Below are 12478 nucleotides of genomic sequence, written 5' to 3'. Positions count from 1 at the left end.
CTCTGCAAACTTATGGCGGGTGTTCACCAAGTTTGCTAATGCCCTTACCAATATGGTGTCCAGGGTCACCCCACAGTTATGTGAATGCGCCGCAGACATCATTTTAGAGCTCGGAGGGCACTTGTAGCGCTCAAAAGACATGCACTAACGAGCCCAATTTCTCACCCAATGATAATTTCAAATAATCATCCTTCTGCACATCCTCCTGCTTTTCAAGGAAACAATTGCGAAATTTATACTTCTCAGTGCAGTGTAATTAAATTACATAACATCTTGAAAGCACTTAATTCAGTTGGCCTGTCGTGCACAAAAAACAATTTTGTGGTCCAAAATGTTTACAGTTTGCATCAATCAGAACCGTACACAGTTATTGATTGTTTGAATCAAAGTATTCCAGAACCTGTGAAACAACATTGCAGATTCCTCGATGACTGTAGCCTCAGCTAAATCATATACTGTCGTTTGCAATGACCACAGACCAATCCTTTCAGGTCAAGTAAATTTTTGAACTCAAACCAGAGCCAGGCCAAACGCAAGTATTTAAGTGAGTCAAGATGGCACAGTATATTTACAGCTTCTTGTCTGAGTAACGATTAATACTAGTTCTTCATTCATTCGGTCATATTATTTCCAGTTGCTTTTCGCATTGGCTGCTCAATCGTGCAAGTACTATGTCTAATAAACACTCAAGTTGGTGTGGTAATGTAATGGTTGCTTTTATTTCAGACTCTCTGGAATATTCTGTCTGCACATAACTTCCAGAAATGGAAACCCTGGACTGCAACTGTTACAGTCTCTGCTCCCACCATGGAGCCCTCTGGTTTTCAATTAACAATACATGAGTAGAATAAACATCACTTTTCCTGCTCAAAATTTCGACAACCATATCCAAGGTTAAGCCTGGTTAACAGCCAGACAATGTTATGCAAATAAATTCAGCAACTACATCATGCAATAATGCATACAGTAGGCTGGATTGTATGCAGCTGGTGAGGGTTCCAACGCTGGGCTGTAAAGGCGAGGGGAACCTCACCTCGGCCATTTGGGGGACCGCACTCCCCCTCCCCCCCCTCCCCCACTGCATCGAATGGCGCTCAGGAAATTAACTGCTCAGCATCGGAGTCCCCATCCCTTTAAGGGTGTGCAGCCCGCCTCCAAGAGCTGCTGGCCAATCAGAGGGCCAGCAGCTCAGCAGTCCAAGCAGTGCCACTGGCCACTGCAGGTGTTATGGGAGGCCCAGGACCAGGAGCAGCACTGGAGCCTCAGACTGCAGGTAAGCGGGACAGGCTTGCTGGGGCCAGTCAGGCAGGCCTTGGTAAGGGATGGGGTGGGTGGGTTGTTGAGGGTGGTGGGGGGGGGAGCATTTTGGCTCAGGGGTGGGCCACACTGCCAAGCAGCTCTCAGCGAACCCCTGGTCCGGTGACGCTGGTTGCAGCTTTAAAAGGTGGTTCAGCGTCTGACATACCGTCGTAGGTTGTCCTACAACACAGCCTCCAACAAGAAAAGATTGTCTCACACACCTGGTAACCGCATCGTCTTCCTATACACCAAGAAGGTTGGCAAAGCACCAAAGTCTGCGTGTGGCATCTGTCCTGGAAGATGCTGCGGTATTCGGGCTGTTAGACCCAAGGTCCTAATGAGATTGTCAAAGACCAAGAAACACATCAGTCGAGCTTATGGTGGATTCATGTGCGCCGTGTGTACGCGACAGAATTAAGCGTGCATTTCTTATCGAGGAACAGAAGATAGTGGTGAAGGTGCTGAAGGCACAAGCACAAAGCCAGAAGTCGAAGTGAACCATCTTGTTTTGTATAAAGATGGGATTAAAAATCTAATTGGAAAAAAAAAACTGGGCGGCCTCCACACATGGTGGAGGGCCCCCTGCCACTGGTTAAATGACAGCGGCAGCAGGATGAGGCCCTTAAGTGGCCATTAATTGTTTTCAACATGTTTCCAAGACAAGTTTCAAAATATCAAAATGAGTATGCAACTTCCTTCCAGTGAATAACTCAGAAGGTGCAATTCCAGTAACAGTGTGAGGTTTCACACAATAACTCCAGAGAAATACAACTAATTTCTGATGCACAGTGCTAGGATCTTGTAACATCTTCTTTAGAAACATTTTTAACTGTAAGTACAATTCTCTCAATTTCTCCTTTCGGTTAGCAGGGATTGATTTTCAATCTGGGGTCAGGAACCCGAGATTTGGACACATTTCCAGGTCCCGACATTGTGCTGTGTCTGAGTTGCTGACACAATGCTGTTTTGAAATGGAAAGCCATTAATTGGGTCGGAGGCCAGCTTGATGCCCAATTAGTGGTGCTGGGCGCTGCATGGAGGCAGGAACCTGCTCTAGATCGCAACGTACAAAGACAGATGGCAGCCACGACAGGCCTTGCTGTTGCTTGGCACAATGAAGCAGGCTGGCGATCAGAGGACCAGCAGCATCACAGTGAAAACAAGTGACCAAGTGGTCAATCGGAAGGTACTTGACCCACTCAGTTTCAATCACTGTATTTATCCGTTACATTTATCCATCAGCCACATCACGCAATGGCTTCCCGCATTGTTCCCGACAGCCGAGCAGTCACATGCACCAGTCCATTCACTTTTCCTGGTCTCCACTTTGACCCTCCCCAGCTAATAAAAATCTATCATATGTCCATCTCGAAAGCTTCAATTGTCCCAGCATCCACAGTCTTTTGAGGCATTGAAGATACTTTGAGTTCTTTTGGCTAAAATAGTCTCCATGTTTTGCTGGACTATGGTTGGAACCAATGCAGTGCCAAAATTTAGCCTTCTATAATGATAGTCCTCGATGAGTATTTATCACTGTCAAATTCTGACTTCTTTAGCACACTCATTTGCAAGTGTGTCTGGGAAAGATTTAATTTAGAAAATTGTTGATCACCACTGAGATTGGCGAACAGCCAGGGAGAAAGTATTCATGAATGTGCCCAGTGGGGATCGTACCCATTCGATTGTCTCCAGAAATTCTTATACAACAGTCAGGTTTTACCACAGATAAGATCAGACTCGATCAGTCGCTGCAGTTGATATTCTCAAGCGTGCCCTCACACTCCATGTAATCTTGATTTGCTGATATCCTTTCTCTTAGGGCTTTGCCCTCTTCTTCACGTTAAGTTGTTCTTGGACATTCTTTGCTGTACCAAGTTTAAGAATGAATATGCACTTGTACTGTTCCATGAGTGGAGTAAGCCAACAGGTTTCGAGGTGACGATCTTCTCAATATTAGCTCAGGATAACTTTCCGTTGTGGAGCCAGTATCAGCCTATCACGAGGGATTACACAATTACAGACCCATTTTTGTACTTTACTTGGATTTTTATTTCAATGAGGTTTGATAATGGTGTTCAGAATAACATTTTAGTAAAATATTGTTTCTCGGTAGGGTAATTTTCCTCACTATTTCCTCATATATTTTTGATAACATAATAGTCCCCAGCGTCCAATCCAATTACTTTTACACTTTCTATTCAGACACTGACCACAATATCCTGTTGTCCTTTTCCACTGTGGAATGTACAGAAAAATACATTCCTTCTTCATCCATCTTAACTTATGGTATGGCACATCCTCAAGTTCCTCATTGGAATCGGGATAAAGGATGGTAGATTTTTGTCTTTTCTGCTGTGGATTCCTCTCAGTGTTCAGATATGATTTTAGGCCTTCAATTCTTCTCCCTGTCTGCAATCTAGGAGTACTTATCTGTTTTAGGCAACACTAAGTGGGTGGATTCTGTGTGGTATGGCATTTGGTGCGGCATAGTGGCGCAGTGGTTAGCACCGCAGCCTCACAGCTCCAGGGGCCTGGGTTCGACTCCGGGTACTGCCTGTGTGGAGTTTGCAAGTTCTCCCTGTGTCTGCGTGGGTTTTCTCCGGGTGCTCCGGTTTCCTCCCACAAGCCAAAAGACTTGCAGGTTGATAGGTAAATTGGCCATTATAAATTGTCACTAGTGTAGGTAGGTGGTAGGGAAATGTAGGGACAGGTGGGGATGTTTGGTAGGAATATGGGATTAGTGTAGGATTAGTATAAATGGGTGGTTGATGTTCGGCACAGACTCGGTGGGCCGAAGGGCCTGTTTCAGTGCTGTATCTCTAAACTAATCTAATCTTCTTTAAAAAAAACATGGGTCTGGATGATGATTATTTTTACCTCCAACATGAGGAGATTTTTATTCTATAGTTTGTAACTTGCGAACATACCTGTAAGAGTCTCCATCCCAAGTGCTATTTTGAGAGTCCAAGCAAACATGGGTCTGTTCTCACCTGACAATTTCCTTTCTATCGACACTTCCTTCAAACTGCAGACAGAGCGTCTGTTGTTGCACGGTCAAAAAACTCGCCAAAGTCACATCTTTCAGATAGTCTCTATTCTGCCTTAAATGAGAAATATTTTCCTCATCCCTTTGCCTCCTCTGGTTAAACTTGAACCACTCCACAATATCAAGTGGCTTCTGGCTTTATTATTCTGTGACCACTTGAACCAACTCCTTTTTGTTTTTAGGCTGGGTAGGGGCGATCTGATTCTTAAGCGAGGCATATATTGCCAGCCTGCAGAAAGTAATTAAGATTGTTCATTTCTTTGACGTCTGTTGCAAATTAATTTGCTTCAAAATAAAAACCATTGCCTTTTACATACACATTCCAATTTGACCCTGATCGGTACTCTTCAGTTTTTCCAACTATTGCTGAAATGAGAAACAAAAGTTGCAGTGACAATATTGACCACTTCCCAGGTTGTAAAGATATCCAATATTTGATCTTTGTAACAATGACTAGGTTTTTATGTGGAGAGCCGAGAAGCGGATCTTGGGACAGGAAGTGCGTGCCGCTGGTACTTGTGACCTGACCCTGATTGCACCACTATCTCTCACCGGTTGGCCAAATAACTGCTGGCAGGCCTGGGGCGGGGTTTGACCATTTCAGGATTGCAGGCAGCAGCTCCGGCATCTAGTGACACCAAGGAATATGCTGCTGCTATTTTTAAAGTGCTGCCAGCACTCCCAGAATGCAGCTAAAGACTTCCCTGAAGGCCCAGTCTTCTCTAAAGGCTCAGCCTGCCTTGAGGACCCAGTCTACCTTGAAAACCCAGCCAGCAGTCCAGGCCTGCCAGTGTGAGAAGGCCTACTGGTCAGCGAAGCAGGCATAGTGAAGGCCGCAAGAACGAGGCACTTGTTGGCATGTCAGAAGGAAGATGCCAGGTGACCCCACAGTTTAGTGACAACTCCCTGCATGTTCTACTCCAGGCTACTCAGAAAAGGTGGGATGTCCTCTTCTCCAGGGACAGGAGGAAGAGCTCTCCCCGCCTAACCAAGCAAGACTGGACGTAGGTTGCAGAGGAGGTCAGCAGCCATGGGGTCTGGAGGATATGGCTGCAGTACTGCTTTCAATTGGAATCATCATCAATTCAGCTAAATAACTTCTTACAAAAGACGAACTGTCCATTTAAAATAGTATGTGAAATAGTATGGTGGAAGCAATTAGAACAGTGCAAAATTACTTTGTTCAATTAATTTGAATTTGCTCAATTTCCACAAGCATTTGATTTCAGTTGGAGAAATTTTGTGAACTACTAAACTCATTAATACATCAATAAAAACAATCCCTTATGGCTGAACACACTAATGTTATAATGCCAGAAACAGTGTCCATTTGATGTTTTCATTTAAATGTCATCCAGACTGATTGTTCACTTCAAGTCCTCTATTCTTGCCAAAAAGACACAATCTATTTAGAAAGGGTTTATTAAGAACATGAAAAAAAATGATCACTTCCAAACAATGAGCATAAATAAATGTGAAGTAATGTCGAGATCAGATAGTGCAGCTATGTGCAGTCAAACAGTGATGGTCAGAAGCTAGTGCAACTGGGGAGATTTGGGCCTGGCAATGGCACTAGCTGGAGCAGAGGAACTCAGTTTGAATCCAAGCAAATGGGGAAAGATTGGAAGCTGTGAAAAAGGAGTAAGGCTGGGACTGGGAAACTTTCTAGGCTGAGAATGAATTTTGGAAAAAAAAATTACATTGCAACAGTTTGAGAAACCGGTAATATTTTTTGAAAAAATAAATTGTCCTTTGGCTCTATTCTGTGACTGGTAGAACTCTGACCACTGAATCTGAAGGTTTTGTGTTCAAGTCCTACTCCAAGGACTTGAATACAAAGACTAGGCAGGTGCACGGTACGTCTGCTATTGTGCCACTCTCTGCCACAGCCACCGCTCTCACACAATGTGCACCAGGTTCTTGGTGGGTCTCGGATCCTGGCCTCCAAACAGATCATCCATCCAACCCTGCATTACAAGGACATGGGGGTGAGCGTGGTGGGGGGTGGGGTGGGGGGGGGGGGGGGGTGGCGGCGGTGGTGGGGTCCACCACTGAAATGTATTTTTGTTTCTTCGATTTTGGTTGCCATCTTCATTACTCAGGTTGTCTACTTTTGCAATGCCCCTTTAAGCAGGAGCAGGTTTTATATTCTGACGCTGCACCAGGTCTCTGCTCTCCTCCAGGCTGTGTATAATACGGTTATTAAATAATCTGTTTGTTTAGATAGGTTACAATGGCAGTGGATTCTAATAATAATACCCCTGTGGCAGTTGATGAAATGTGTATGAGCCTCAAATAACTGGGCTTATTGATCTTGACTGACAAAGTCAAAAGAAACGAAGGAGATGAATCAGTCATTTCCTCCAGACAAATACTTAATAGTTAATGACTAATGATGTGATCTGCTGAAGGAACAAGTTCAGAGAACCTCAAATGGCTTCCTCTCTATAACCCCTCCCATTTTCTCTTTCTTTTAGATCCCACCACATCACATCCATCATCCCTGCTGAATTATCCCTTTCAAAGCTGTTCCATACCAGCCCAGAAAACTGTTTTACATTTCCTGACCAAAAATTGAGAAAGTGACAGATCTCCACAGAGGTTAAAAAAGCTATTCCATTCTAAAATTAACTGAGAGCTTTACATCAAGTAACGTCTGAATTGATGAGCTCAGTGCTTCTGTCAGCTGATACCTCATGTATAATTTAGTGATTGATTTTTCATGAAATTGCTGTAAACTTATTGGTGTTGATCTTGACTTTATGCAATAGTGTGAAATGGGTGCTAGTTAATCATCAGCCCTTTCACATCTCTCCCAATTTGTATTTCCATTGAAGTCAACTGAAATAAAAAATCAGGAGAGATGTAAAACGGGCTGTGAATTTGCTATCACTGATTTTACATTATCAAATAAAGTCAAAATCAACACCTTGAAATGCTGGGGTGATCTATATTGATCAGACTGAAATATAAATAAAGAGCTGCCCTTATATTTTTCACAGTGTTCTTTGTTAGTCAGCATTACAGTTTTTTTTTAACTTTTAGGGTAAGTATGTAGCACAATCCTGATTGTTCCATCCAAACTTACCACTTCCAAATTTTAAAGACAATTCAGGGTCTGAAGAAACAGGAAATTGACTGAAAGGCACTTCCAGCGCTGGATTTTGTAGGCCCGCCACCTGGCGCGGTGATGGGCGTAAAAACTGGCGTCCGGAACGCACGGGCCACCAGGCTGCCATGATCTTGAGCCTGGCAGCTCATTATCATATGCAGGGCAGCCGTCGCGCCCCCCCCCCCCCCACCCCCCAATCAAGTGGTGGGTGCGGCTTCAGTGACACCGTAAACAGCATCAACTGTTTCTGCGCAGCGTTGGGGCCATTTTTAAAGATTACCTCCGTCCCCCACCAACTACACCATAAATACATATTTGCCACATCCCTCCCCCAACTACACTAAGTGCAGAGTTGATCCCTTTACCACCCCACAATTGCACTAAGTGCAGATTTCACCCTGTTCCCCACCCCCCCCCCCCCCACCCCACCCCCACTCCACTGACTACACTACAAATTCAGAGCTCCCCCTTCCCCACCTCAGTGGCGCCAGCTTTCCTGGACAGGAAAGTGAAGGTGTGTGAGAGCCGCCCATCGCACTGAAGATTCGCAACTGCCGGTAAGATTGTTGCGGATTAGATTTTAATTAATGCAAACAGCTAATTTAAATATGTAAAGTCAGGTCCTGTCCCAAAGCGGTGGGGGGGCTGCCACAGAACTTCCCCGTCATCGGGAAGATCAGGCCTGGCAATCCTGACGTTGGGTTCCATGGTGGGCCGTTGCTATTCCGATCTTCTGGCCCCCCCACCCCGTCACGGAGCCCGACATCGGGAGGAGAACAAAATCCAGCCCCCGGTATTTTTAGCTTGAGAGGTTAATGCAGACTTTTGCCTTCATTCACCTCAAGATAACCATTGATTTACGATGGGATTGATTCTCATTATAATGCATGTAAGAAAAACTCTAAAAATCTTTCACTCTATAGTTTTTGGGGAATCTTAAACAGGCCATAAAAGGGTTTTCCTGTGTTCAATCTCAAATCTAATCCATTTTCAACCCTGAAATACTGTATGGTAGAGCACAGTAGAATGCAGGACATCAGCAGTAACAGTTGATCAAAATTCCAAGCAATGTTTCCAACACATAATAGAAGATAAGTGTGCAGAGTAAAAGATACATCAGATACATTGGTTAGGATGAAGTGTTTCAGTAAACAATGGTGAGTTGAGGTATGGGGCGCTGTCAGTGAAAGAGAATTCAGCTAATAACACCGTTAGATCTGAAACAATCAGACAGATAAAACAACAGCAATTTGCATTTATATAGTGCCTTTAACATAGTAAAATAGCTTCACAGGAGCTTTAGCAAAGATTTGACACTGGAGGAACTATTTGGTCAAAGAGGCAGGTTTTAAGGAGAGTCTTAAAGGAGGAAAGAAAGGTGGAAAGGCGGAGAGGTTTAGGGAGGAAATTCCAGAGCTTAGGGCCCAGACAGCTGAAGGCACGGCCACCGATGGTGGAGCACTTAAAATTGGGATGCTCAAGAGGCCAGAATTAGAGGAGCACAGATATCTCGGATGATTGTCGGGCTTGAGGAGATTACAGAGATAGGAAGCGATTTGTAAACAAGGACGATAATTTTAAAATTGAGTGTTGCTTAACCGAGAGTCAATGTAGGTCAGCGAGCATGGGGGTGGGGGGGGGGGGGGGGTGGGTGGGGAGGGATGGGCAGTGGGTGATCAGGACTTGATGCAAGTTAGGACACAGGCAGCAGTGATTTGGATGACCTCAAGTTTACAGAGGGTAGAATGTGGGAGGCCGGTCAGGAGAGTGTTGGAATAGCCAAGTCTAGAGATAACAAAGGCATGGATGAGGGTTTCAGCAGCAGATGAGCTGAGGCAGGGGCAAAGGTGGGTGACGTTATGAAGGTGGAAATAGGTGGGATAGGTGATATCGCGGATACATGGTTGAAAGCTCATCTTGGGGTCAAATATGACACCGAGGTAGCAGACAGTCTGGTTCAGCCTCAGACATTTGTCAGGGAGAGGGATGGAGTCGGTGGCTAGGGAACAGAATTTGTGGCAGGGACAGAAGACAACGGTTTCATTCTTCTCAATATTCCCAATATTTTTGCTCATCCAGAACTGTATGTTGGACAATTTAGAGATTTCAATTGACTTTGATATCAAGAAAAGCATCTGAACTGGCACATCAAGAAATCTTTACTCATTTATTCCCCACATGGATTCCATTAATTAAGTGAAATTCTGATCAATGCGGACAACTGAGGATATATACATGATGCTCATGGCAATCCTTGAAAGAAGAGAAGGAACTTGCATTGATATTATAACCTTTTCACAGCTGGAGGGTGTCCCAAATACTTCACATATAATTACTTTGGAAGTGCAATCACGGTCTTTCTTTTAGGCTAATACAGCAATGCAGCAGGTGCCACCAACAGCATTTCTCTTAACTTTTATCATCTACTGGATCTAAGAAGCATGAACATGATGATTGGGAATTTCCTCGGATCTGCTCCCACTCCGCTACCATACCTTCACTGAAATTGCAGCAGAAACTCTATTTTACATGTGCAAGTGGGTTTTTTGCTACACTTAAGGTGGTGGAATGGGAGCAGCTCCAAATAAATTCATGTACTATGACTATAAAAATAAAGGGCTTGGATTTTGTGTACCTTGGACCAATTTTGTGTGACAGCACAACCAAAATGGCAAGTAGAATTGAAGCGCTGACTCACTATCTATTGTCTGCCTGTTCTGATTTTTGGGCTTGATTTTAGTGGTTGAACGTCCCACCAGAAAACAGGCAGGAGCCCCATAACTAAATGCAAATGACATTGTCATGACGCCAATGGCCATTTTTGTCCTTGCCCACTTTGTTATCAACAGTTTCTGATTCTGACCAGCGAACCTGGGAAGCTGAAGTTGGGAGGCTGCTTTTTTAAGAGAACTTTAAAGGGATCCTGAGCTGCAGACAGTGAAAGCTGGTAGCAGATCTGGCACTCTCATTTTCCTTGCAGTCACTTATGGATTTTGAGCCGTATTTAAACTCCTTCGTGTTGTAGGTGCTGCAAAAAGTTTTCTCAGCCAATATAAACCCCTGCTCCCTTTCACTCCCAGCAACAGCACAATTGGGCAGCATGATAGAATATAATTGTTTCTTTTCTTTCCATTAAAGGGTCCAACTTAATATATTTAAGAGCGGTAATAAGGTACAGTTTTATCATCAAAAATAAGCATTTTTAACGTGTCCAGTCCTCCTCCTGTGAGTAACCTGATTTGAAATCTCTGAAAATGGCTTTAAAAAAACTACACTGATCAATTTAATATTGGTGTACACTAGTCAGTTTCTTAGTAAGTTAAAACTTTCTTGATGTGAACAAATTTTAAAATGTGACTACTAATGTTTGTGTGCCTAAGATTTTGTATAGCCTTCCCAAGTAAGCACAATTGGTGGAATCCTGCAATTTTGGCCTAGGGGTGTGGTTGGTTTTGTGGGCAGGGCCTTGTACTATCTTATCAATGTGCTATTAGTATTGAATGAGGAAAGCAGACTCTGGTCAAATTAACAGGAGTTTATTTACAGGCATCTTCTTACTAGGATATCTGGAAGAACACTGAGCAGCATGAGGTACAGACTCATGACATCACATCCTGTGATGATGCTTAAGCTCTATATACATAATCTACCCACCAACAGCTTATGTACATTATACTACATCTCCCCCCAAGTCTCTGACTTCACTCATCAGGTCTGTAACACTGTGGGGTTCTCAACACTCTGCCATAGTGTGTTCTTCTTTCACTTGTTTGTGGTATTGAGTCTTTCAATTCTTCTTCCTCACTTTCTGTGTGTGAGTGGAATTATCGGATGACTCGTTCTCTGTTTTCACTGTTGTCTGGGTTATCTGTTGTTGGTTGTGTCACCGGTTCATCAGTTCTCTCTGGTAGCTGGTTCTCTTGATCTTCTATCAATTCTTCTGCGAGATGGAGGTGAACCATAACTGTCCCTTTCACGTGAGGCAGGCCTTCTTGATCTACTTCCTCTTCCCCCCATTCCTCCACTTCGTGTTGGTCTCGAAGGAAGGGAACTTTTAGTGGTGGTGCATTCCTCTTAAGGTAGAGCTGTTCCTTTGCCTGGATGCACTCACCATGCCCACCTTTCTGAGGGGAACCTCTCATCCCTCCTTGAATCCTCCTAGAAAGACCATGGCTTCTTGGGGGTGGAGGTGTCTACATAATCTACTATTTTCAGCTGTTGATCTAATAGCTTGCTGTACTTTAAAGGGTTTTCCATCCAAAGGCTTCTCATTCATATCCCGGGCTGCATCTGTCTCATCTCCTGGACTTTCAAAGGTAACACATGCAAACCCCTCGACTTATTTGTTTCACAATCTTTCATCAGCAGGACTTCTACTATTCTTCCATATTTGCCAAACACTACTTCAATTGCCTTTTCGTTTGTTTGCAGGCCACCAACGAAGAGTTTTCTGGGATGGTCCATCGTAACATCATTAAGGCTAGGCATGCTTTTTTACTAAGGAGAAAACAGGCTTGGTTCCTAATGATATACATGTTTCTGGTATTGTGTTGTTTTTGTATGATAAGGTTTTCTGTATTTCTCCCACAACCTTCAGCTTAATCCCTCCTGGCCTGCATAATTTTTTGTTGGTTTTTCTCAGCCTTTCATTCCTCAGCCAAGGTGTTTGATCAGCCAGGATAGAAACCGCTACTCCTGTATCTAATTTAAAAGTGGTTTGATTTTCACCCACTAGAATTTCTGCTTCCCAGAAATCTTCATATTTCCCTGTACTTCTCCTCGGAAGGGAATATTAATTGTTTGACCCTCCTTTATTTCCTCTATCTTTTTCTCCACCTGCCGTGTTTGTTTTCTGCTGTGACCGATCTGCTGAAAGTGCCCCCTTTCTCTGGCACTAGAAACATTCAGCTTCCCAGGCTGGGCAATTTTCCCTCCAGTGCTGCTCCCGGCCACACCTACTGCAGTTCAGTGTTGCTGCCTGTAGGTGCCTTTCCCGTCTCTTGGGCTTTCTTGCATCATTT

The 12478-nt window shown here is 43.9% G+C and overlaps 1 pseudogene; it reads left to right on the top strand.

The window, feature by feature from the left end:
• Positions 1 to 1087: 1087 nt before the first annotated feature.
• Positions 1088 to 1849, top strand: LOC137383593 (large ribosomal subunit protein eL34-like; annotated as a pseudogene).
• The last annotated feature ends 10629 nt before the right edge of the window (positions 1850 to 12478 follow it).

Source organism: Heterodontus francisci, chromosome 24, assembly GCF_036365525.1.
Source record: "Heterodontus francisci isolate sHetFra1 chromosome 24, sHetFra1.hap1, whole genome shotgun sequence".
Classification (NCBI taxonomy): domain Eukaryota; kingdom Metazoa; phylum Chordata; class Chondrichthyes; order Heterodontiformes; family Heterodontidae; genus Heterodontus; species Heterodontus francisci.
This window is presented reverse-complemented; position numbering and strand designations above follow the sequence as displayed.